Here is a 27693-nt window from a genome sequence, read left to right on the forward strand (position 1 = left end):
TTAGGTAGGGTTTAATAGTAATATCCGACATACAGTACATGTTCACCCGGGCCGTGGAATTGTGTGGTGTCACTCAAAGTGAGTTGGGTTGGTATGTCCCCAACCCCTAGTATGTCTGTCAGAAGCAGTTGAGGGGTGAAAACACCTGCATGCCCAAAATGTGCTGACCTTGGAGTGTTTTTTGTGAAAAAGTTTCACACGTCACATGCTACTTAAAATGTTGACATTTTTGCCTTATATAGGATGCAGAGCCTTAGATATAGACAGAGTTATGCAAACCGCGTTCACTTCATGGGGCCAGTCCAATGGCGCCTCGCCTACATATTTCTATTAAGAATGGGGACAACCAACTGGGACAAGTCCTGGACCGGAAGTAGGCAGAAATGCATTGGACTCAGGCAACAGCCCAGCTTTAATAATCTTAAATCCCTTTATTTTAGATTGTTTTGTAGTAATAGTACAACATAAACATTAAAGAGACTTTAGTTATTAACTTGTTACTGTACAATACTTTAAAACAGTTGTCATGTTGCACACATATGCTTAAAATAGCTTATTTGCGCCGCCCTTGTTGAAAACAATGTATTTCCAACTCCAGCTTGGCTCAGTTCAGTTCTGCATGAACATCGCTCGGTGTCTGCCCTCTCAATATCGTAACTCTCTATTGATATATTCTGCAAACTGTTAATTCATATTTCAATCAATCAATCAATAAATCAATCAATCAATCAATCAATCAAAAATGGCTCTGATAGGATGTTAATGGATTAACCCCCACAAGGGCCCCTGGGCCGGTAATGTTTTGCGGTAATGTTTTTTCGTGTTTTTATCATCTTTTTGACCTAAATTTAACTAAATCAATGGCCAATTTCAGAGCCTCAAACCCAGTTCTGCATGCGATCCAGTTTCCTTGAAGGGCCCCTGAGCTGAGAGCCAAGGGCCCCTGGGCCACGGCCCCAATGGCTAATTTGGCCCTGGTTAACTTAATGGTATACTATGGTCACATAAACCCCTATAAAAAATGCTCAATACCGACAAGTGGATTCAAATTTAAATTTCTCACTTCACCTCCCCCCAGCTGCCGGACAACATACCAACGGTTACATTTCTTCATGTGTCTTCATATTTAAAACAGGGTAAAAAACGTTGTCCTATGCTGTGTCTACACGGCCAATGGGCGGAGCTTGCACAAACGCGCGCGCATGCACGCACGCACACACACAGTCACACACAGGCCGTCATTCAAAACAGAACACAGCTGTTGTTACGAGGAGCGTCCCTCTCTCTCTCTCTGCTCGCTAGCCTAACGTTTTAGCTAGTATCTCTGCAGTGCCCTGCTGCATGGAAGAAAGAGGTTATTATTTAATCCATATAGAAGAAACCGCTGCTACTCTTCATTGAGAGGTGAGGTTGTGTGTGTTTATGAGTGCATCATCCATCTGTGTTATTATGTGATATAGACGTGTGGTATGTTTTATCTTTAGTGGTGGAGTCAGTGGGTGCTGAGATTATAGAAGATTATTGGAAATGTCAAGCTAGCTATTATAGCTAACATAATGCATCCATCCAGAAGATGGCTATGGTGGGGTGTGCTTGTTTTGATGTACAGGGCTAGTTGTTTTGGGCATCCATCCGGCGACAGGAGCAGACGTGTTGTGTTGTGACTGTGAGTAATTTAATTGTGCCATAAGACTAATGTACACTGACAGTAACAACTGTATCGGGGCCGCCTATTATTATTTTTTATCAACTGCTGTGTTATCCATAACACCAACTACTACATTAATATAAACTGATCGCCACACCCCACACAAATAAGTAGAAGCAGTTATAGGTAAGCTATAGATAATAGTGGTACTTATGGATATAAATCATGCGCCCGCTTTAGCTAACGTAAGCTAAGTCAGCATTGCAACATGCTAATGTGGTGCAAACCCTTGTCTTCTGAACTTGAAAAGGAAACGACACAACCGAGGGACGACAATTAAGGCTAGCTTGCCGTTTATTGTGTCACATTGTGTATTATGAAGTGTGGTACCTTTTGATGTTCCTGGGTGACGTGGAACAAAAAAAGAGCCAAAACAGAATTGCGCGCTTCATCATTGTGCTGTGTCCCCCTATGTGTTGTTAGCTCAACACAGCCATGCTCTCTCTGCTCCGCAGGGGCTTGGCTCTGGGTACAACCCCGTTACCCCCCGGGGACTGTTTCGGGTGTGGCGTGCAGGTTCCATTCAACAGAAACGCTGCATCCACCTTTTTGTAACATGTAGTAACCATGATCCATGATTATGCAATATCATGCGTTTACGTTGCACTTGGGCCTAAATAATGTAAAACTAACCCGTCAGCAACTGGGTGAGGATTCTATTTCTAGGTTGGCAAATAGTTGGCCTGCATCTCGAGACGCTACATTCTTGGATCCATTTAGTAAGGCAGGCATGTGATGATGAGCTGAGCATGAACACGAGGGGTTACTCCGAGGTCAATTGTCAGACGTTTCATTCCGAAAACTTTCACAACTAGGTTGGCAACTTGGCATCTAAAGTTTGATGGCTTCATCCTCTTTGAGTGGTGGTGTATCTGTTCTTCACGTGCACTACTTTATGTCCTCATTAATGACTGCACATCATGAATCGATAATGTTTTTTAGATTGATTATAGTGTTAATAAATCTGTGCTGTGAATTATGTCAGTTTCACTTGAGATCACTGGTGACTGATCATGGCCACATTATAACCATGCAGTTAAAATATGGGCATAACCTTATTAGTTTAGTTTGTTTTAACCAAACAAAAATATATTTTTGAAAACCTGTCATTACAAAATGTTCAGTGGAGTCTGTCTGTAGGTCTGAAAGCTAGAGAGCAACTTAGTAGTATTTATTATACACACTCACAGACAAATGGAGATATCCAAAATGTTACAGAAACGTATTCCTGACATACATTGGCACAACTCACAAATGTTATTACAAATCAAATGTGTTTTCGGTTCCCACCAGACAGACTGCATCCGTCTTTGTTACCTTCATTTGTGGATGTGGAAAAGGCAAAATGCACAGAAAGACATGTACTTGGAATGTACACACTTGAGTGGTCCATTTCTGTTATCTGTCAAACAGCGTTAGCTTCACACATGTAATTACTAGTCTATTTCATGGCTTGGCTACCTATTTTGTTTAAAACAAAGCCTGCCACTTCTCAAATGTCTTAACAGGCTCATTGCATCATTGTCCTTTGTGATGCTGCTTGCTACTTGCCCCTGTGACCCAGTTTTAAAAGGCTGTATGGAATGTCTTTCGATAGGCCATTTGGTATGGTTGTGTGGAGCTGCTGTTCAACACTTGACATATGACCCTCAGGCTGCAGGTTCAAACTCATAACTGGGATGCCTTTACAGTGCTGTGATGTCGCCTTATTTAAAATGTGTAGTGGAGTAGATATTCCAATAGCAGCATTGTGTAAATCATTTTCTAATAGAGTGCTTAGATAGTGCCATAGATAAAGTCCCTAAAGGCAAGTTCAAACAAATTCCTTCAAAATGCAAATGAAAGGCCCCAGGCTTCCGTATATCAAGTGGGATCTGTTAAGAATATGAATTCCTTTTGGGTCTTCTTTGTACTTGGCATCACCCCATCTAGGTTAAATTCAAAAGAAAAGCAAGGAATTAATTGTCATGGCTTTGCAAACTGCATGCATACACGAGTAGCTGGAATAACAGCTTGTAAGAAAAGGTGTCGGACAATTTTCGATAGCAGTCAAGTTACAGTGAGTGTGATGATCCCCCTTGCCCAGGTAGTGTCCTTTCAGGGATTATAACTGTGACTGATTCAATCAGTAGGATATACTATTTCATTCCCTGCTGTGGCAAACCAATAATACCAATAATAACCAATAATAGATTGTTTATAATCGACTAATCAATTAGGCTGATTAAGCACCTGTATTGCTTTGTTGTACAATGGTGTTGCACAACAATAGTGAAAATATCGGAAACACGTCACCGCGTGTAGATTTGTTATATTCACTTTCTTAAAATAATTGTTCATTAATCGTATAATTATCATGATATTGATTTGAAGCCATATCGGCCAACCTTGGGAACTGAGACCCAAGGTCTCAGTGACATTTTTCTCTATGATTTTAGTTAGTTTAGTTTTAGTTAGGTTGCCCGACTGCCCGTGGCAAGTAAATAAAACGTTCAGGCAAGTGGAGTTTGCTCTCAGGTTGCCTGACAGACAAATGTGTTTGAATGGGGATGCAAACGTCGTCATGAAATATTATTGGTTATTCATGAAAGAACAAATAATGCTACCATTCTAAAGTTACTGTCACCACTCTGCAGTTATCGATTGGATTTGACTTTTTGGGCAAGTGGGCACAAGCATTGGGAAAGTAGAATTTGACCTGTACTTGCCCGACAGACAAGTGCCTCTGAGACGTCGTTGGCATCAACCAATTTACAATTTAGGCATTTAGCAGACTCTTTTAATCCAGAGCGATTTACAGTAAGCAGGAACAAAATACATGGTAATACATCAAATGCATAAAAATAGTCATCAAGAATCATACGTATAGTGCTATTTCTACATAAAATGCTATCTAAGTTACATAATATTGTTGACCATCAAAAAAGGAGGTGGCACTGTATACTGTTAGTGTACAGACCGTCAGACCCCCTTGGGGACTCCGGTCAACTAAGTATATAGGGTTTTATTATCACTGCAATTCTGGCCTGCAGTTCTTCATCAAGACGCAGACAATCATTCAGAGAGACTGGTCCAGTGGTCCTTCATAGAAGTTAAAGCAGGATTTGAACACAATTTTAACAATGACCCTTATTGAAATTATTAGACAGACCATCAAATTAAGGAATTTATTTAGACTGCAGATGTTACTTGAGCAAAAATTACCAGCCACTTCCCAGTGTAATAATCCTCTTCATGTTTCTGTCTGAGGCTCTGAGCATCACTCTCACTCCTTCCCACCTCCACCTAGAGCTGGGTCTAATCCCGGAGCTGTCTTGGTGTGTACATGCCTACATGGGTCCAGATCTGTGGTGTTGCTGCTCTGTCTAAGGCTTGCAAATGTGATTAGTTGGAGAATGGAGATTACATTGGTGTGTGTGAAATGAAACTCCCCTTTCAGAATCAGAGCCCCCTGCTTGTATGTGTGTAAGAGAAAGAACTCCTTGGGGCTAGTACATCAGCGGTCTGTCTCGGATTAAGTTACCTTGTCGACTGTTTCTCCACAAGTTATGTGAGAATGTTCTTTAATGTGGCATGTGTGTTTGCGCTTGGCTGTGTGTGTGAACTGTGAAGAGGCCGAGCCTTCCTTTTTGTGCATGTCTCAAATTCACCAGTGCATAAATCTTGGTTTTCTTTCAAGCGAGCGGCAGCCATGTTTTTGCCCGTTGCTCAGTGCTTTTGGTATTCTAGCCCTGTTTTAGTCTGCGGCGAGCTTTCTCTCTTTCTCCATCTCCTCCATGTTGCTCAGTTGCTAGGGTAACTCTGCATGGCTGTCTGGCACATCTATTCAAGCACAGATGGAAGCACAAAGTCACATGTCGTCACATTATCTGCTGATGCCTCCACACAGCCTTATCTCTGTCAATGCTGCAAGACAAAGATAGACATTTTTTTATGTTCTTCAAGTTTCTGTTTCTCTGTTCTGCTGCTTATATTACTACAATTGCTACTGCTATATCACCACCACACTGGCACTGCTACAGCTCAGGCCCCGGATCAGTGGTTCTTCTTAACTGCATCCATTTGATGTCCCAGATCTAAGTGAGTCACTGAGTAAAATATGAGCAAAAGCAGCAGTACTCTGGATCTCCAGGACAGAAGAGCCACTGGCCTAGATATTCTCTCTTACTATGGGAGTAATGACCAGGGTCTGACTCTCTGCAGTCTGCACTCTCTGAAGTTTTCCTGGGAAGACTGATGAATGATAGAGGGTATGCGCATGAATAAAGTGAATGGCTAATCGAGTGGTAAAGTGAGTTTAATGTCATTTAATGCAATCTCATGGGACTTTCTGTTTGGATGTATGGGCTGTCAAGGCCAGAAAATATTTGTTTGCCACTCTGTAGACGTTCCCGCATAACTTCTGGGTATGATGATGATACCCTCTCGTGTTCCTGTATGCTTGATGACGTCTGCTGTGTGTGAGGCATTTACAGATGCTACTGACTGAAGTGGGTGTTTTCTGTTCTCCTTTTTTTGTTTTTTGTTTAACCAGCAACTGCCTTGCTGCATGTGTGTATAGATACAGTAATGTGCATAATGCATACATGTGTGTCCAGTTATGAGCCGTGCCAGTTTTAGTCACCTCCAGTTCTGGGGACCCAGAGTACAGTAGGTTCTTATCAATACTTGACTGTGACCCAGCAGCGGTGATTGTGGGTGGAATATAGACATATATTACAGTCTGTTGAGAACCCCAACAGAGCAAATGATCGGAATAACATTGTTCCATCTTCCTCCAAGGTTTCACTTCTTGAATCTGGGAGGCAAACACAGTCGTTACTCTCTTCAAGATTGAGCAATGTTATTTAAGTCACACCCGCAACATTCCAAATTTTAAAACGTACTACTACTGACTGTTACACTCTACCCACCCAGCTTTCCCCCCAACACCCCACTCTTCATACAAATGTTCTAATCACAGCCCTTACATCTATTGGCCAAATACACACACTTGAATCTTGTATTGAGAGTGCACGGTACACAGTCAGTCAGTCTCACATGACACGACTGATGAAGGCTAAAGCTGTATCCCCTCCCGGCAGGCCGGCACACACCACAACAAGGGATCCTGGTGGCCAAAAGCCTGGAGCGCTGTACATTTTAGCCTGTACTTAGCCACTAACAGGGAGTGGCCCACTTACCATGGGCTGTTCAGCCCAGTGGACTGTTCTCTCTCTCCCCCTGTCATCTCCATTTGACTCTTGTCCTGTCTTTCTCTGTCCCTGGCCTCTCTCTCTTCCTTTGCTCTCACGTCTCACCTCTCTGTGTCAAATTATGTCAATTTCATTGTTGCCACTCTGTGTTTCTGAGGCCCGTCTTGTTCTCCTGAAACTCCTAAACCATCTTTTATTTTGTTATCTGATCCCATTCTGTCCTCCTGTGAGTGCTTTCTTGCCTGTATATGTGGATGTGAGTGTGTGGAACTGTGGATCTGTGTGTTTGGTTCTCTGAACTTCTCTCTGAATCACTCAGGGGTCATATCCACATTGCTCCACATTTGTCACACTCGCCGTCTGTCCTTGTCGCCACTCTCCTTTCCTTTTTTTACTTCCTCCCCCTCATCCGCTCCTTTTCTTCCTGCCTTCCACCCTCACTCGCTATACACCCCTCCCTCTGATGTCTCATGTAAACAGTTCATGGTTGTGTGGAGCTGGACTTAACCGTAGCGAGGATGTGGAGATGGGAGAGGCTGATTTCTCTGGCATTTATTTTTCCTGCCCCCACTGAGGTTTATTTTCTGAAGAATGACCACAAGAATAATTGAAGTAATTAAGCTGCATTATTCTTGGCAGTGTTTTTGTATATCACTAAATATCCTGTCAGACCTGCAGTAACTGTCTATATTGCATGGATGTGTAGGAGAGAGTTGAAGCATATTGGGGTCCGGGACACACTGCCTGGTCTGGGCTTAGGTCAAACCCATGTAACTGATTTTCTGTGTGTTGAGTAGCTGCTTGGCAGCTAGTGCTGGAATGTTGTTCTGAGCATTTTGCTGATTTGGCTACTCCATGCCTATGCTATTAGATTCCACTTGAGATTAGCCTATTGGGACCTGACATATTGGTTGTTCAGTTTGACCCACCGGTTATAGTCGAGATATGGCTTATAGAGTAATGTCTTGCAGAATACAGGCTTGAAAGGTTCACTTCTGTGGTCTCTAACAAAATTTACACCTAGCTACTTGTTTAAGCATTTGTCATATTTACATGTCGATTTCAGATCTGACACTTCTTTCAGACATGCTCTATGTGAAGAGTCATTAACCTGTGCTTAACTCATTTTGGATTAAAAAAAAAAGTTTTTATCCTCTGTTGAAAAGCTGGAGGTTGTGCGATGGCAGGCTCTCAGTCAAATCTGGTCACAATTTCAACATTTCTCTCCATGATGCCACCATTGTATCCTTTTTCATGAGTCATGACATGCCGCATGAAAAAGAAAATCACACTGAGTGGTGCAACCCCCCCCCTCTCTCTCATTAGCAGGGACCAGTGCAGCACTATCTCTCTGTCTCTGTTTCTGGCACAACAGCGCCACTTTTGCCCCTACTGGTACTCATAGTCACATAGCAACACACATAGTCACATACCTAGGTTAACACAGACATAGTCACATACCTAGGTTAACACAGACATAGTCACATACCTAGGTTAACACAGACATAGTCACATACCTAGGTTAACACAGACATAGTCACATACCTAGGTTAACACAGACATAGTCACATACCTAGGTTAACACAGACATAGTCACATACCTAGGTTAATACAGACATAGTCACATACCTAGGTTAACACAGACATAGTCACATACCTAGGTTAACACAGACATAGTCACATACCTAGGTTAACACAGACATAGTCACATACCTAGGTTAACACAGACATAGTCACATACCTAGGTTAATAACACGGACATAGTCACATACCTAGGTTAACACAGACATAGTCACATACCTAGGTTAATACAGACATAGTCACATACCTAGGTTAACACAGACATAGTCACATACCTAGGTTAACACAGACATAGTCACATACCTAGGTTAACACAGACATAGTCACATACCTAGGTTAACACAGACATAGTCACATACCTAGGTTAACACAGACATAGTCACATACCTAGGTTAATAACACGGACATAGTCACATACCTAGGTTAACACAGACATAGTCACATACCTAGGTTAATAACACGGACATAGTCACATACCTAGGTTAACACAGACATAGTCACATACCTAGGTTAATAACACGGACATAGTCACATACCTAGGTTAACACGGACATTGCTGTTCCTTGGAGTGGTTGCACCACTCAAAAACTCAATGTCTGGTTAGGTAGGAGTCATGTTTTGCATGCAGGGATGCCTGTTTGAAACCCCAGGGTCAGGGGACAAAGGGGAGAGTAGGGGCTGGGCTGTGGCTTAGGATCTGGCCTTTTTAAGGCATGCAGAATGTCAGCTGTGATGGTCTTGTTCAACAGTCAGAATTCAGGCTGATCCAACTGATGCCTTCTGTGTCTGCATGTCTTAAAGAAAACCTCCTGGGAGATTGAGCACTTGATCCCTACTAGAACATAACATTTGTATAGCTGTTAATTTATTTATTCATTTTTCTGTGTTTTGCCAGCATTAAAACAAGCAAGGCAAATGATCTTAGCCAGCTCAGGGGGTAAAAAATTAAATAAAATTGACTGTAGAACAACAATGTGGCTAATAAATAAATGTTGGCATAAAAGCAAACAGTGTGTTACTTAGTATATAGCACATTTCAGCAACAAGGCAAAACATTAAACAAAGGAAATGCAATATAAAAGCACTTTTGAATTCAGTTAAAAGGAATTAAGTTGTGTCTCAACATACTGGTTCATAGGTATGTTCCGCTCAATGTTGTGCTTCCTTTTTTGTGCAATGGCTTTTCATTTGACCATGTGTTTTGTTTACCTAGTGCACATTCTTTTTGTTCATCCTGCCCTGTGACAGACTCCTTCAGGTGTGTGTGTCTGTCTGTCTGTCTCTCTCCCTGTGTCTTGTGGGTTCATGAGTCACACCCAGCCCAGGGAGCCCAGGCACCAACCAGTTGTAATGAGTCTTCATGGCATGCCATGACTTGGGGGGGGGGGCGCTTCTTTTGTTTTATAGGAAAACTGAGTGTTGCTTCTGCTACACATCCACACTAAACATTTACGTTTAAAAAAAATGAAGCCCTAACCACACCAAAGGGTCAAGGCGGTTTTAGCGTTGTCCCTGCGCTGTGATTATGTCTTGTTGCACGTTGACCCACGTTGACCCTAGTGATTCAACGCATTCAATAGCCCAAACCACACCAAAGTTTTAGCGTTAACTCCTTGCAACCGTTTGAACCCAAGGAGAATAATGCAATTTGAAAATGATACAGCAGACAACCATGTTTCCTGATTGGGTGTTATCAGTCCCAACATGTCCCTTCCTGATTCATCACATGAGGCCTATCACGTGACACTTTTCCGGAAGAAAGCGACACCTTCACTTGCCTACCAGTGGTTATTCAACATGGGTAACAAAAATCAGACCTTGTAGTCTGTGGTAGTAATTGTAAAATGTAGCATTACCATTTTAATGTGCCTCTTGCCTACATGTGTAGGAAGCAACTTCAAGCAAGCATTGCTTCCTACATATGTCCACTTGTCCAGCAGCATTATCAGCCCTTCATTGAGCAATGGTTTAGGTTTGGGATGAGGCTGGGAAGAAACATGCCCGGTGCGGTGCCTGTGGGATAGTTTTATCAAGTTTTGATAAGTTGTGTTTATTGAGGAATGGCAAGAACACTTTCAAATGTTTAAATACATTAAAAAAAATCACACCTGTGTGAACTGAGTGTTGCAACCCCCCCTCTCTCTCTCTCATTAGCAGGCAACAGTGCAGCACTATCTCTCCCTCTGTTTCTGGCACAACAGCGCCCCTACTGGTACTCATAGTCATATACTGGTGCTCAGGTGCTCCTTAACCAACACATAGGCACATAGGTGAACACGGACATTGCTGTTCCTTGGAGTGGTTGCACCACTCAAAAATGCAAACATTAGTGTGGATTTAGCCTCCATGTACAGACTGACACACAAGTGCCTAATCCCACCTGCTGCCTGTGAGAGTGCATGAACGGAAACAATGCAGCACAATCGCACCCTCCCCCCCCCCCCCCCCCCCCCCCTCCCTCCATGTTGCCTCGATCCCATCCCTGAGTTGCACAGCGGCCTATAGAGCTCTGGGTGAGAACCTTAGGGTGGAGATACCGGGTCCTATCTATCTAATACTATCCATGCTCTGCGTCTTGGCACAGCAGCTCAGCTGTGAGAGTTGAGCCCCACTTCTATGTCATGGAAACTAGTGAACTTGCTTCTGAACTCTTGACAAAGACAATAGATCACATGTTCTATCTCTTGCCCTCTTACTTTCTCTCTCATCTGTTTTCTTTCTCACCGGCTCTGTCTTTGACGTCAGATAGGCTCAGATCACAGGTACTTTGTGGGCTGTTTTTGGCCCGGAGAACAAAGTGCGGCAGTTCTGCACCTTTATTAATGCCCTACTTTAGCCCCATCTCTTCCTTATTTGAATGATGCCTCCATCTCCTTGGACAGAGATATCTGTAATCCGTCAGGTTATAGACCAGAAAACTGTAGCCAACTTCTTATTTTAATGACTACGAGTGACGATTTATTGGATATATTTTTTAAATTTCAACCACAACCACGGTCAATGGTCTTTTATATACAGGAATATTACAAAGTCACAGAACAGCATCCACAATACAAGCACAACAGCAGCAACGGATTATCATTCACTGTAAAATGCATTAGGTTTCGTCAGTTTTGTTAAACTAACTCATAACTATTGGGGCATTCATAACATATAGTGAACCACCAACAAGAGCTGGCAGTGGCAGCCAACAACCACTACTGTAAACAATCTGTTCATCTCTTACAGTAGATCAGTGTAACCAAGATGCTGTTGTTTCCTGTTATGATTGTCCATGTTCACACTACATGGGCAGAGACACACATTCATATCTTTTACACAGTCTGGGCCGTGGCTCAGTGGTCCAGGCACCTTGGCTGGTAATCCAGTCTGGCAGTGTGCCGCGGGTTCGACTCCCGATCCCGACGGCCTTTACTGCATGTCACCCCCCCCCTCCCATCTCTCTCCCTATTTCCTGTCAGCCTATACTGTCTATCCCTCAATAAAAAATATAAAATAAAAGGCGAAAGCCACAAAGGCTGTATGTGTGGTGGCATCCTGATGACACTGTCTCTGTCTTCTTGTTTTTTTGCAGTACACTCCGTGACTCCGACTCCTTCACTATGCACTCGCCCATATGGCTGCACTGATTCCTCACTCACTAAACGCGTCTAAACACACATTGAACGCACTTGTATTTATGCACAACTGTTACTGGGTGTCTTCTTTACAGTCTTGGTAATCAGGTATATGTGATGGCTGTCTCTGCATTTCTGCACTTCCTTGCAACATAGTGAGGGGTCTGACGTCTGTTCAGGGTGAGAGCGGCACTGGGGACATCAGCACGGCTGGAAACAATGTCTTGCCTATTTTTAGTCAATAGAGATTAATGTTTGGTAGCTCACGCATCCTGTCTGTGCTTGCCTTGAGAGAAGGAGAACAGAGATTCAAGTCTGTTTAACCAGGGCGGATATTTTGTGTGTGTGTGTGTGTGTGTGTGTGTGTGCGCGCACCACAGTATAGCCCCTGGCCACGCTGCACTGTGGGAGACGAGGAAGGATCAGAGAAGGGTGTGTGTGGGGCTCATTTGGGGAGAGAAGGAACAAGTGAGGGTTGGGAGAGGGAGAGGAGGCGTTGAAGAGATGCAGCTGTTTGTTCAGCCTCAGCTGTTGCTCCTATTCCATTAAATGTAAATGGCTTCGTTTCTCTATTTCTCTCGCACACACGCGCGCACTCGCACGCACCTACATTGACACAGAAGCACACAATGCAACATTGTGCAGCTCTATGTGACACAGATGAAAGAATCAATCTGTCAGCACCACCGCTATTGGCTCGGAAGAAAGTAGCTAGCCGTGATGCTAAGACAAGCAGCCGTCTCTGCTTCTTTCTCAAGCCTGATTTACAGTATGCTTCGTCGCACGACTGTCGTGCGTCGGAAATAGCCGGCCTACAAGCTCACAATGCATCACAGATGTGTGGTCAGGTTGTAAGGTCTGCTATTTTTGGCATGTGACACCGGCGTGCGATGAAGTATGAATATGTCGTGTTCTCTCTCTTTCTCTCTCTCTCGATCTTCCATGAAATTAGTCGGTTCCAGTTTTTTTTGTTGACTCATTTCACAACAGGTTCTGCTTTCTCTCTTCCAGCATTTCTTTTCCTCATCTATGCATGGTTGTTGGTGTTACGTTGTGGTGTTCTTCCTCAAACTATGACCAAGTAAACTCACAGAGCAGACTGTGTGCGCATGCGTGTGTGTTGCTCTCTAACCGTGTGTGTTGCTCTCTGACCTGTCCTGAGGTGACAGTGTGTGTACACATAGTTGCCATTCACAGTTGATATAGCACACACTCGCACACAAAATTGAAATCTGTCCACTTTTCGTCTCTCATCCCTCCTAGGTTTCTTTAATTCCTCCTGCATTTTTGTCCATTGTTTTACCTAGTTCTTGTGTCCCCTTGGCGTTGAAGAGGTAAAGACAGGGCAGCACCATGTTTGGAGAAATCAAGGTGTGTGTGTGTGTGTGGCTCTGCTGGAGTCCTGTTATCTCAGTCTTGCTCAGTTGAACAGGTTCAAAGGGAGAGTTCTTAACAAAACTGTACAGTCTGTCCAAGGTTAACTGAATGTTTCTAAAAGACATTTACCGGAACATGTTTTCCAAGGGTCTGTAGTCTGTACGCTTTCTCAATATGATCTTATCATTTCTGGCTCTGTATTGTATTGAAGGCATTGTGTTTTAGACTTGAGAGATGGAGACTTTTGAAAATGATGCCACATCATACACCCATATTCTTATCCGTCTCCAGAAAACTGCTAATGTAATTGGACTATGTTGGGAAGTTGTGTCAACTGACAAGACATCATCACCATCTTTCTGGATCTAGTGATTCCCAAACGTTTTAGCTTGTGACCCCAAAAGAGAGATTAGATGTTTGCCCGGGACTCAAACTAGTGAAAATAGCAGATCGCGCCGCCTTTTTTGTCTAATGTATGGAATTTCTTAGATTTATTTTTTCCTGAAGTAAAAATTAATAATTGAATTTTGGGTTAATTTATGAAAAGTGTACCTTTTTTTTTTTTGGGAATTATTTTTGAAAATGTTTTGTAATGATAATTAAAAACTAAATTTAGGAAACCAAAAATATGGGGACCCATAACAATGTGACCGTAGAGTATTAAAATGATGGACTGAACCGACTCGATAGCCCTGCCTCCCCCCCCCCCCCCCACTATTCATGTCCAAAATGCGGAAGTGCAACAGGCGCTCAATGTTAAAGCCCAGCTGCACAGGTTTCCTATTCAGTGTTTTGGGAACCAGTGGTCTAGACTACACATCAAACAGTACGGAGAGCGAAGTGAAGGATCTTGTCATCAACCTCTACCAAACAAACACATGGTATGCTACAATGCTTGGGGGCAACTGCACAGAACACACATTGAAGTAAATCAACCCCTAGCAACAGTGAAGGGAAACATTCTCTGTGTAACTCTCAAAGTATTTGTTTATGGAAGCTATTCAATTGGCTGCAAAATGTGATGTGTTTTCAGGCAATTGGTATGGACGGAGATTCTTTGTGCTAAGCGTGCTCACCGTGCTGATTCCAACCATTTCTCTACACTATAATTTTTAATTTAACACTGCAATATCAACATTGCTACCTGTATTTCTTTTTGGACACCTCTATATCTATATGGATGTCTGTAGTGTATAGACGGATTACAAACAATATGCCTCGTTTACATAATCAAACAAGCGCCCGTGTCCATTGTCTACCTGTGTACTGTACTGTGCTCTCATTGGCAGGCAGTAGCACTCCCCACTCTCTGCTGGTCGCAACCCAGTTAATTCTGTAACTGCACGATTTCCAGTCACAGACGGCTTCAGATATCAAACAGGCCAAATATCTGTAGACGCTCCCCGAGCCATCTCTTTTTGATCAAAGCATCATCAGAAATGTGTGTCCCTAACTCTCCCTCCCATTGATTCTATAATGAGGTATCCCCGAGCCATCTCTGAGTGGTTGAATCACTCCGACCTTGTGTCTCTGAACCTTTCACACACGGCGAGCAAAACCTCAAGTTGTGCCTGATTTTGTATCGGATCGGGGATAAAATGTTGCAGTTTGAACCTGGCATAAACGTATGCAGATCTCTCCCAAAAAGTCTACCCACTGCTGCTTGAAAGCATATTTTGGTTATTACTGAAATATATTGCTATGGCAGTGACATCACTTGTTTGCATTATAGAAACGGCTCACATGTTCGCACGCAGTGAATATAAATGAGTCCCATGATCATAAGCGAAGCCCAGAGTGTTTGGTTTAGACACACAGGCAGAACCACGTCTCTGTGATTGCTTCACTGTTTTCTTGGCTCCAGTATTTGTGGAGAGAAAGCCTCTAACCCCAGAAAGCAGGGAGGAGAGGATAACACGTTGGAGGGGAGTATGAGCTCATGGCTGAGGTAAGAGCAGAAGTACTGTAGAGTGCACGAATCTAATCTGATGGATGAACCATCGAAGGTTTCCATGCCAAAGAGCCATAAACATACAATATGTTGTCGGACACACGTAGTCACGCACGCACTCACACACAGCTGGGGTTTATTGGGACCACTGCCCCACTCCACCCCCCCCCCCCCCCCCAGCCTCTCTTACCTACCCCATAAAGCATCACACTGGGGGACAGGTTGGCCTGCTAGCTTGACCTTGGCAGGATCAAAGCAGTGAACAAGACTCCCATGTGTAGGCCTGGTGTAACGGCTTCAGCTCCGCACAGCTGGTGAGTTCATATGAAGTGTGTTGGTTCGTTGCAGAGAGGGCGGAAGCAGAGTATTGTCTGGCTGTGTAATGTAGTCTATTGGTCACATAGTGGCCATTTTGCTCTGCATCATAACCCCACCCACCCCCGATGTACAGTATGTGTGTCTGTTTGACTTTTACGGTAACAATTCAAAGTGAAAGAAACCTATTGATAGTGATAGAGATAATGTAGTGGTATTCTATAGCCTGAATTATATACTTTGTTGCACATTGGTGTCTTGCACCGAAAATATTGACTGTTATTTAGATAACATCTGTTGTTTAGACAGATGCAAGGTTCATTGTTTACCTGCTATGCATATTTTCTTGAGCCACTACTCTGTCCTCTATGCATTCTAATTATGTGATTATTTACCTTGATTATTGTAAGTCGCTCTGATTAAGAGCTTCTACATTTAAATGCATTTTCAGCATGCACATTGCACAACAAAGTAATCAATTCAACCTAACACTGTTGACCTGATGACTGGGGCTTTTTTGCCTTTATTGATAGATTTTACAATAGTTAGACAGGAAAGGGGGATAGAGATGGGGGGGGGGGGGGGGGGGGAGACACACAGCAAAGGTAATCGGGACTCGAACCTGCGACACGCTGTCCGGCTGGATTACCAGCCTATGTGCCTGGACCGCTCGGCCGGCCCAGGCCAGAAGTTGTTTTTTATATTGTTTTATGCATATTTACTCTCCATACTATAGGATTAGGAACACAAACACTTTATTTGTGATGCTGTCCTTATGATCAATTAACAGGTTGAACGTCGACAATTTATGGCTGTCTTTCAGGCTAGACTGCCTATGTTTAAAGTTACCTTGAACAGCCAGTGCATCGACCACTGAGTTGCTTGTCATGAAAATCCACTTTAAAATGGTGTAATCGCTTGTTGTAGTGTTGAAAAGTGTAGTGTTAACGAGCTAGAACAATAAAGCTTTTGGGTGAGATGATTAAACAAATATATTATGCATATTTATTTATCCCTGATTCAGTTTAAGCAAAAATGCTAAATATGCTGTACTGTGAAACCGGAAAACGTAAACTTGCTTTCAACTTTAGAGATAGGATTTGCATCAAATTAGTTTAACACCAAGGATGGCCTGACTACATAACCCAAGATATACTGGCTAAAGGTCACAAGGTGTCAGACACCACTTGAACAAAATAACATCTTTCCAATATTAATTTAGGATCTTTTGGATTACTCACAAAATGACACAAAAAAACAACTCTGTTTTGGTCAGGACAACTTAATCCCATGCCACTTCTGCTTTGGCTCAGGGTTCAGTGGGGTGAACTTTGACCCCCCTGACTGACTCCATATGACTCGAGCTCATGAGGCTGCGTTTGTAGAAGCTTGTTTTGTTGCTCAGTCAATATGAAACTAATCTGCTGTGACCCAAACATCAGATAACATGACGGCACTTAACCACATGAGTGCCGTCATGCAGGGATCGCGCCGGTGAATTAGCTCAAAGTGCATTCCATAACACTGTTCCTCTGCTTCCATTACTCTGTCTTTTGCTCTGGAATAGAATGGTCAAATGCTCAGTGCTGCGTGGTGTCTGGACTCTGGAGGAGGCTGTATGAATATGAATTTATTTTCTTTAGGTTGATTTTCCAAGTGTGTGAGTTCATTGTGCGTAGAACAGAATAACGGCCTAAACCTTGACGCGGTCCTGTATTCAAGTTGTTTCCTGTCTATTTGTCTTTTATTGTTTCGGTGTGTAATGAATCTGAACTTGGTTGGCAGACTTTAGCCTCATTATGGAAGCTTGGCACTTTTCTCCTTCCTTGTTTAGTCTCTTAGGTTCTTTGTAGGGCTGAACAATGTTGTCAGTGGGTTAAACATGAAATAACAATGGTATTGTCCTTTAAATATGAATTTATCTTGACAGTATCTTAATGTTGTGGTAGCAAACAGAAGTGAAGCTCAACTTGAAGAAAAAGAAAATTCCCTAAATTGTGATATTAGATTTTTGTCTCCAGACTGAAAGGTGTGTGTGTGTGTGTGTGTGGGGGGGGGGGGGGGGGGGGGGAGAAACCTACTACCAGGCCAATGGCCATAGATGACACTTGTAATATATGCAATATTTCTTCTTTTATTATTTTTCTGGCAGCCATGTGTAGACTACTACTCAGACAGAGATGGTCTTGGCCTGAGACATTAGGCCTCTGGTGGAGGGGTTGGCCCAACACCAAGTGGGAATATGATCGCCATATTGCATATTGAGTATTGAATGTGAATCCTGCAGTGATCCAGTTGAACTGACTAGAAGTGTCATTTTAATCTTGTTGTTTGCAATTTTCTTTTGTCAATGGGTCATACTCGCAGTCAGATGCTAGTGGTCACGTGAATTTATACATAATCAGACACACACACACACACACACACACACACACACACACACACACACACACACACACACAAACAGATGGACTTTTCCATTGGCTGCCTTACATACAGTGTCACCTTGCGGTAGCTTCAGTCGGCGTCACTGAGTTTGATTTGAACAGCCATCAGTCTGAGGCCCGTCTGTCCTCTCTTGAGACTCATAGAGGAAGATATAGATCGTATCTGCTTCCTCTGAACACGACGGCTACAGCTGACCGCTCTGTTCCTGGCCCTTTGTTACCCTGCCATTTCCGTGTGAGCAGACGGAATGGCCACAGACACACACTACGCCACTGCTGCCAAACACCCCGCACTTCCTCTGCCCCGTCATCCCCCCCCTCCTTCCTTCATTCCCCCCACCCCCACCCTGCTCTTTCCTTCCTTCCTCCTTGCCTTATTTCGTACTCGTCTGTCACCAGCGGTCCTTCAGCTTTCAGCAGGAGAGTTTGACACACGCTCTGGGCTGCCTGCCCACCTCCCCCCGTGGGCCACAAATCAAACTGGGGCCACTAAACACAGTGACATGGACATAGACACATGCGCACGCACACACAGACACACACCACATACAAACACAGACGGCAGGCACCATGCAATGTCTGCACGTGACAGCCTGCTGCTCTAGGACCATGCCACATGCCACCACTCACCAGCTTGGCACTGCCTCTTCTCTCTGGTACATTCTATCCAAGCACATTGTTCCCAGATCAGGTTGTTTGGATTGTGTCGTTAAACTACTTTTGCCCTATTATAAAAGACATATACATTTTAATAGCGAAAATAACTCTTCTACAAACTCAAACACGTGCTCACGGTGTGAACTTGTAGATTGGTTATTTTAGCAAAATGGGGGACAGAGTGGGTTGCAAGTGGTTAAGTTGTAAGTGCCGGTTCTTGTGCTAGGCGCCTAGATGGGCCTACTATATATTGGGAGGTGTTGGCTAGATGCGCTGCTATCTAGGTCTTAGAGGGTCTGTACATGTTGAGTGCGGCTGTATCGCTGGGGATTGTGCCAGGAGAGGACAGGATGGAGGGAGGGGAAACGATGGCAGTAAGAGGAGTTATGTGAGGGAGAAGAGGAGGGGACCGAGCACAGGGCCGAACAGACTGTATGCACAGCCTGAGCTCTAATTATCAACCCGAGAGTAGCAAGGGACGGAGAGATAGTGTGTGTGTGTGTGTGTGTGTGTGTGTGTGTGTGAGGGGGGAGAGAGAGTGTCTAAAAAAAGCAAATTCACACTCAAGGTCAGAGCTGCTGCCGTGCCGAGACACTGATTAGAACAAGTGGAATTTCACCAACAGTCCAGTGAGTCCACAGTGTTTTGTAGGATTTGTCAGTACATACAAGGGCTTGTAGGCACTAGGCTGGCGTGCGCTTGTTTCGATCATGATCATCATACACTGAGTGTCCTGACACCTGAGCAGAGTACTGACGACCCCCCCCCCCCTTCTCTCTCTCACACATACACACATTTGCACAGACTATTTACTAGGACTGCATGGTTATTGTGGCTCAATATGACCATATAATATCGTGGAAAAGTAGGTGGACAGACAGACAGACAGACGGATGGATGAGGTGAATCTTTATCTGAATTTGGTTGCTGCTGAATCCATTATTCTCCTGCAAGTCCTTGGTGTCAACCAGTCAGTTTATTGGATAATGAAAAAGGATTCTCATTTAATCAAATGTAGCATGGCCGGCCGTAAGAGGGAGATGCTTCTGCAGCACAGATGGAGGCTGAAATGCTGTTACCTGAGACTTGGGCTTCACACACTGATGCTCCTCTGCCCCACAGACTTAAACGAGCTTGGGAATGAATACCCAGTCGGAATGAATTATCAGGTTTCAATCAATGTTCGCTCTCCCGATCAATTGTCTGCAGGCCCCACAATCTGTTCTGTAAGTCTAGAGAGTCTACTTTAGAGAAGCACAACACCCCGGGATCTCTGCTCACCGGTAGGCCCTCTCACGCTGCCAATTACACCTCAGCATTTTAAATATTCATGAACCAGTTGCTTGATTGGTCAGATGGGCAGAATACGGCTGTCCCTTCAGTGGGCACTGAAGTGTTGTCTGTAGTGTGTTGTTTTCTATCAATTTGTATCTACAAAATTGCTCTGGGTTTAATAGTGCATATACACAGTAAAATGCTCAGTGTTCATTTAAGTCGGAGTGTACAAATGGAATCAACAGATGGTCCATTTGGTTTGGAAGGAACTGCTGTCACTAAGCAACAAGGGCAGCGTTGTGAGCCACCTTGTCAAACCACTGAATTCCTCCAAGTCTTAATACTTTATCAAACACAGAATAACGGCAACAGACTTTCTTGTCCTGCTATGTGTGGGCAAACATTGATAGGAATTTGTGCGAATGTAAAAATAATGCAGGAAAACATGAACAACATCCAAGTATGAGTGTATGAGACTTCTTCTTTTGCTGCTCACCATGACCATGCACTACATACAACTAGGGCCCGATTTAGACCAGTCACATCAAGTCAATCCGATCAGATTTTTTTCCTTCTCAAATATGATCTTTTTGCCCGACCAGTCACACTACCGTTTTCAAGTGATCAGATCCGATCTGTGTGTTCATTTTAACAACTCAAAGCCGCCCTGCGTCGACATATCTGCTTTGGTTACCGCAACAACAATCTGACATTGCAGATAGGACAGTGTGTAGCCATTCTCTACCATTCCGCGAGAAATGTCCTCATAAACGGCCTTGTTTCTGTGCATTTTGAGAAGTTTAGTTTGTACGGAGGCATCCCCCAAAGTGAAAGGAGCGCCAAAGTTTGACGTAATTTCACATCCTACCCGGTTTGCATTTAACCCCTCCCCCTTCTGAATTCCAATAACTTTTTCATATCGCGTCAAATAAGAACTGTGTTCCAAACAAATGATCCCAGTGGTTTGACTCGTATGGATATAAAGAATCAACTGACGGCGAGAAAACGCTAATGTTTCTGCCGCCGAATTAGTAACATTTTCTCTAGAAACGGACTGTATCAAATATGACTGATTGTTGTAACAATACAGAGACACCTCCCTGACATTAATATCGCAGATACAGTTCGTTTATCTTATACAGTTTTGTCTTATGAGACTATTTTAAAATGAAACTTCTGCGACCCTGGACCAGGGGATGAGCGAGTGACATCAGCACTTTGGTACAGATTTCACCATCTGTCCGCTGTAGTGCTGACATACTGATTATTATAATGATTATTCCTATAAAACAAACGTATGTTGCACTATTGTTTTCTCTTTTCTGTCCTCTCGCTTTTTTCTTCTGCTCTCGTTTGTTTTCTCTCTCTTTTGTTTACTTAAATGAAAATACTCGCGCTCTGTAATGCCATCAAGTCAGTAGCACTCGGGTTGCGCTGCAATTTGGATAGTGACTTGGGTCACTTCATCTGGTCGTTGCATTCAGACAGACAGATCTCCTCAGATCGGATTTAAATCTGATTTGAAACCACCTCTGAATGTGACTCAAGTCACATTTGAAAAAATCGGATTCCTCCATGTGACCTGTCTGCATTTAGACTTATTTAAGCAAATCGGACTATCTTGAAGTGACACAGATGTGATTCAGGCTAGATTTGGCTGCCAGTGTAAATGAGACCTAACTAGTCCTCTGCCCCCCACATGTATAGTACATTGTTCCACCATACCCATGGAAGGTCTGTTTCCAGTCTCTGACCTCCATAAGCACGTCTGAACATCGGCGGCATGTTAAGTGATGGTGTGAAGAGGCTGTTGGGTCAGTCATGCTGTTGGTTCAGCCTCTGTTACACACACACACACACACACACACACACACACAGACACACACACAGACACACACACAGACACAGTCACACACACAGCTTGTTTGTGTGTACTGTTCGACCTGCTGGGTGACAGCCGCAAGTATCGACCTGCTGTCAGTGACAGCCGTGCAACCACATGCTGTGACCGTGTGTACGGTGTACAGGTCATCATTAGAGAGTGTGTGTGATCGGCCCCTCTCTTACTCCGGATCAATAGTGTCGTCCCCTGGAGGCCAGAGTCAGGATTATGTCTCAACTTGGTTCCCATCTGTGACACACATCGCTGACCAGATTGCAAATGATGTATCCTAGGCTAGCCAAGGTTAGCAGCCGGAGGGGAGCATAGCTGGAGATCACTGTACACCTACACTAATGCCGAGGAGTGAATGAACACATGCTTAATTTATGCTCTGTGGTTCGTCAAATAAAACTGAGGTTCACGCTGACGTTGCTATGCTGCGTTGTGGCTTGAAAATCTGTTATTTTTGACGAGCAACGCTGCCATGCCACAGAGCATTAATTAGGCTTCATATGGCCCTCCTTAGTTGGGTGTTAATATATCAGGACATGTATTGAAATGGTTGAAGGGGGACATGCTCCAGGTTTATTATAGAGTTGACTTGTTTCCATACCAAAACCAGAATCGTAAAAATACAGATACTGCCCAGTGGCATAATATCTCGTAACATTCAGGTGACAATGTTTGGCTCCTAATCTGATATGTAGGCAATATAATGCAAATAAATGTTATTATAAAATAAATTAAATAATACAGCATTGACCCGGTAGGCCTTGCAGGCAGCGCTGACAGTGGAGAGGGTATGTGCGTGTGGCTGTGTGTGTGTGTGTGCACGTACATGTGCAGTGTATAATTAGGCTGTGATTTTGTGCGTTTGTGCTTTATAAAAGATAAAGCGAGCCTAGCTTAATGGGTGTCATATCCCTCCTCCCCACTCTGCTCAGCACACTGACCCACTTTGACTGCTTGACTCTCTCTGGTGCATCTGCAGCATGTTTTACAAATGCATGAGGCATTAACCCTCTCTAGACTTCGTAAACTGGACCCAATTGGCTCGTCTCTCAACTTGGTCTGCTTCCCCCCCCCCCCCCCCCCCCCCGTCTACTCTACACCAAACCAACATCAAAAATAGGCAATTCACCAGAATATGGATGCCGGGGTTTCAAGTATTTAACCTATTTTGGACTGAGGTCGATAAAAAAAAAGGCTTCTAAATCTTAAGATTTTTCTGAAAAACCCATGTTTCTATGTCAGTGGTGCTCAACCTTTTTCATGTCAAGGACCCCCAGAATTATCTCTCTTGGGCCACGGACCCCATCTCAAAATATGTAGTTCCAGGGCAGGGACCCCCCAGAAGCAAATATTGTAGTTAAAAATGTTCGCTCTGAAATATATATTCAATGATTTGCGCCACATTTTAAAGATTTTTCAAAAATAGCAGACCTACAAGCTCGTAGTGCGCCACTCGGTGGCGCGCTATGAGCTATAGATCTGCTATAACATAATGTTTAAAACACAAAGGGGTTCCCACCCAAAATGGGTTAAAGAAAGTTGCTGGGGAACACACAATGAATGCATGCATGTCCACATGACACACAGAGAAATCCTCTTTCTTCTTCTTTTTGAAAGCACTGTCCCATGTCTGCCTCTTGCTCTTTCTTCTTCATTTCTTCCCCATTTCTTTTCTGCTTTAGTTTTTTCAGATAACACTGTATTAATTGGCCAGGGATCCATTTTGTGAGGGAGAATGAGAAGAACTGGTGCCCTCTCAGGCACAGCATGATCTGAGTGGAATGGGACGAGGAAGAAAGAGGGACATTATGTTAAAAGATGTCTGAGATGGAGGTTGTCAAATAATTTGACAACCTCCAACTCCAAAAGTTGTGTTTGTTTACAGAAAATAGGCTAATTACATTGTTTTCCTTTCACATTGTGAATGTGTAACGAGCACTAAGCTCAGTAAGAGTGCCTGAAATGTAAAATAGCAGGTAAACAATAAACATGTCAGCCTAGATTTAAAGGCCCTCATTTATCAATTCAGTGTCAAATCTGCCCCAAATTCGAGCGTAGGTTTTGTAGTACACCCACGTCGCCACGGCATTTATAAAGTGATCGCAAGCAGCTGATCCTACCTTAATTTAATTCCTAGCAGTGATAAATGTGACGGCTGAAATCAATCTGGCACCCTCCCTCCTGTCCTGTCTGTCTCTATCACTGTGGTCCGTCCGTGACACCGTGGTCCGTGACCAACTGACCATGCACTTTCGACAGTCTATTTTAGATTGACTCTCAGTCGCTAGTCGCTGCAGTGGCTGGGCTGTCAACTGTCAATTAAATGAATGTGCAGCCAAAACCGTAGCCTCATGTGGCACTCACTGGCACTGGTGGTGGTGGGCTGGCTGGGTTAGCCTACACCTATCTTGGTTCCCACTTGCGCTGGCACGGTACATTTGGCATTCGAGCGACGCATCAGGTTTATTAAACGGGGAGGAGATTGCACATACCGTAACTCCTAATGTACTGCTGTAGATTAGGCTACAGTAGGCTACCCATGTTGGGACACTGCACTATACTCTCCAACATCCCGTCATGGAAATAATACAGCACAGACAGCCCAAATCCTCCCATGTATGCGCTCATGAAAAACACTGTTTAAATGGCGTAAGCATCTAACTTGCAAGTTGCAACATTGTTTTTAATTGCTTGCACACTTGGAAATATCCTACCAATTTCATATGACATGCCTTTACAAAATATATTTTTTCACATGTATTCGTTTTATACATTTTAGGAGTGAAAAGCACAATTCACACAACACTGCACTGTGTTGTGCTGAGAGATTAGTGTTAAAGTTGGTGATTCAGTGTTCATTTACTCACACAACACTGCATGTGACAGTGAAACTTCTTACATGACCGATCCATTATCCTCGTACACTCTCAGAGATTTTGACCTTTGCATGGAAACTAGACTTTGTCTGGGATCTGTTTATGGTGGCAAGTTGGCAACTAATTATTTTCATAATCGATTAATCTATCCTATTCCTTTTTTCTTTTTTTTGTAATTGGTCATTTAGGCAAGTGGTTTCCAACCTGTGGTCCGATCTTCCCATTGGGGTGTTCCAAAGATCACAGCGGTCGTCTCGTCTTTCTGGTCATCCAAAATGTTAAACATGTTGCAGTGTTGCACAAAATCATAACTTGCTTTCATATGCCTACGTGTTATTTATGTGATATCAGCCCAACTTGTCATTCAGACATTTCATACATTCAGTTTGCAGCTCAGCAATTTTTTTGCTATTTGTGGTCCGAGAAGTATGCGTCTATTCCCGTCATGTCTGAAAAACACAAGTATGTGTGTTTGTCGGCTTTTGTCAGACGTAAGGAACCACTGATTTAGATCATGAGGTATAATGTGATCGTATAAGGTACAACTGATTTAGATCATGAGGTATAATGTGATCGTATAAGGTACAACTGATTTAGATCATGAGGTATAATGTGATCGTATAAGGTACAAAGTACAAATTGCAAGTTATCTGAATCACAACAAAAATATCACACATCTGATCAAATTGCTGGTGCCCTCAGTTAACCCATTAGAACGAGGAAAGCATCTGTCATTTTAATTATTAATCATTTAATCATTTTTATTATTTTAAACTTTGGCAGTTTGGCTATTCAATAATAGCAGATATACAAGCTCAGAGAGCGTCACTCTGTGCTGCCCTATGAGCTTGTAGATCTGCTATATTTGTGCAAATCTTTAAGCCAACATTTTCAACTAAAATCTTTCCTTCTGGGAGGGTCCCTGGCACCACATATTTTGTGTATATATATATATATATATATATATATATATATATATATATATAAGGGTCAGCAGCCAAATACATAATTCTGGGGATCCTTGACATGAAAACATTTGAACACACCACTGTATAGCAAACATTGTTTGTTTTACTTGACGATACACTGAATCTTGGGGAGGGGCAGGGTCCTCGTAAACATTGGGTCCCTGTTATGTGGTGTGCGACTCGTGTGCATATGGTGACTTGCTCCACTTGTTGGGACAGAGACTGAGGCGTGAATAAAGATGTGTACGCATGGAAAAGTAAATGAGATTAAGACGGATTAGGCCTAACGTTGGAACGGTTTGGGTCTTTCCTCCCTGCAGGCCTTGTGTCTTACACTAAGCAACTACTGTTTGACAGGTTTTAGCTTCTGGGCAATGTCCCGTTTGTGTGCCTTGAACAATGGAGACCCATTTATCTACGGTGGCGCTTTGAAGTCGAGGTGTTCTGGGTAAGGAAATGATGTTTGTGAGCTGATGATGTTGAGGGCAGCGTGATAAGGAAGAAAGCTAAGGCAGCCAAAGAGGGACAGGATGGGTGTAATTGGGAAGGGCTACATTCAGGGCTGCTGAGGACAGGAACATCATGGGACAGTGCTGCACACACACACACACACACACACACACACACACACACACACACACACACACACACACACACACACACAGTATAAATCAGGCTTTACTGTGCAATATAGGATGAGTCACATACAGCCCCAACCCCAGTGCAAGCTCCAACTCGTCGGCTTCAATCTGTACCTCGCATCACTCGCCACACACTTCTTATACCCCCCCCCCCCCCCAACATGCACACAAGTCGGTCATCACCTCTCACTCACATAATATTCCTTTAGCTCTTCTGTAAACGTTCCTTTAGACCTAAAGCGCCGTAACCTGCCTGTTTCTTCTGCCTGTGTCATAACCGATGAAAACAGAAAAGGCGCTGAGGGGGAGGGAAAAGGGTGCCTGTGGCATTGTCAACACGTGGTATTATGTCATCTCCAACACGGGGCTCGGGGAGCCAGGGTCAGAGAGACAGGGGGGTATGTATTGGGGTGAGGTGGGGGAGCCAGGGTCAGAGAGACAGAGGGGGATATGTCTTGGGGTGAGGTGGGGGAGAGCAGGCTGGTTTGAACTGGACTTTAGTGGAAACTGGAAACCAAATCTGAGGACAGGAATTTTCTGCAGTTTGACCTGACTGCTGCTCTAATTTGTAATACAGTTGCACAATATTATGTTATCTTATAAGCCAATATTGTAGCATGTGCATGTTATCAGAGTTGTACCGACACCAGTGTCGGAATCTCGGAAAAGCTGCCTATACTGTGTAAAATGAAATGCTGTAATTGGTATCGGCAAGTGTGCCACTCTGCCCGTCAATCATTCCGATACCACATCATTCACATTGCATTGATATGTCATTTACATATTATTATTTTACTAACTTGTGTAGCTGCACTTTAACAATTATTAATAGAATTTATTTGTATTCCTAAATCAGTGGTTCACTTTTAAAATATATATATATTTCAAGGACCCCCATAACTCAATGAAATGGACCTGCAGAGTCCATTTGGTTCCATTTGTACACTCTGCGTTTATAGTGTTTATAAGGATCAATTTGGACAACAAGGAAACCTGAGAGTGCCTGGAAGTAGTAGTACCCACTGTCCTAGATTTCTTTTTAATTATACACTGGTATCGGATTGGTACTACTCGGTATCGACCGATACGCTCGTTATGCGGATCGGAAATTGGGAATCGGTATCTGGAAGGTGAAAATGGTATCGGTACATCTCTGCATGTCATTGAGAGTTCTGGAGAAACAAACCGGAT

At 43.4% G+C, this 27693-nt stretch overlaps 1 protein-coding gene across 2 annotated transcripts in view; it reads left to right on the top strand.

The window, feature by feature from the left end:
- Window positions 1–1259: 1259 nt before the first annotated feature.
- The window catches only part of ralgps2 (Ral GEF with PH domain and SH3 binding motif 2), a 105894-nt gene continuing 79460 nt past the window's right edge, over window positions 1260–27693 (top strand). For both annotated transcript variants that reach the window (XM_080771188.1, XM_080771189.1), the window contains exon 1: window positions 1260–1404. The gene's annotated coding sequence lies outside the window, so the exon portion shown is untranslated. The remainder of the gene's footprint in view (window positions 1405–27693) is intronic.

The sequence above is a fragment of the Protomyctophum bolini genome, assembly GCF_963924005.1.
Source record: "Protomyctophum bolini genome assembly, chromosome: 8".
In the NCBI taxonomy this organism is placed as follows: domain Eukaryota; kingdom Metazoa; phylum Chordata; class Actinopteri; order Myctophiformes; family Myctophidae; genus Protomyctophum; species Protomyctophum bolini.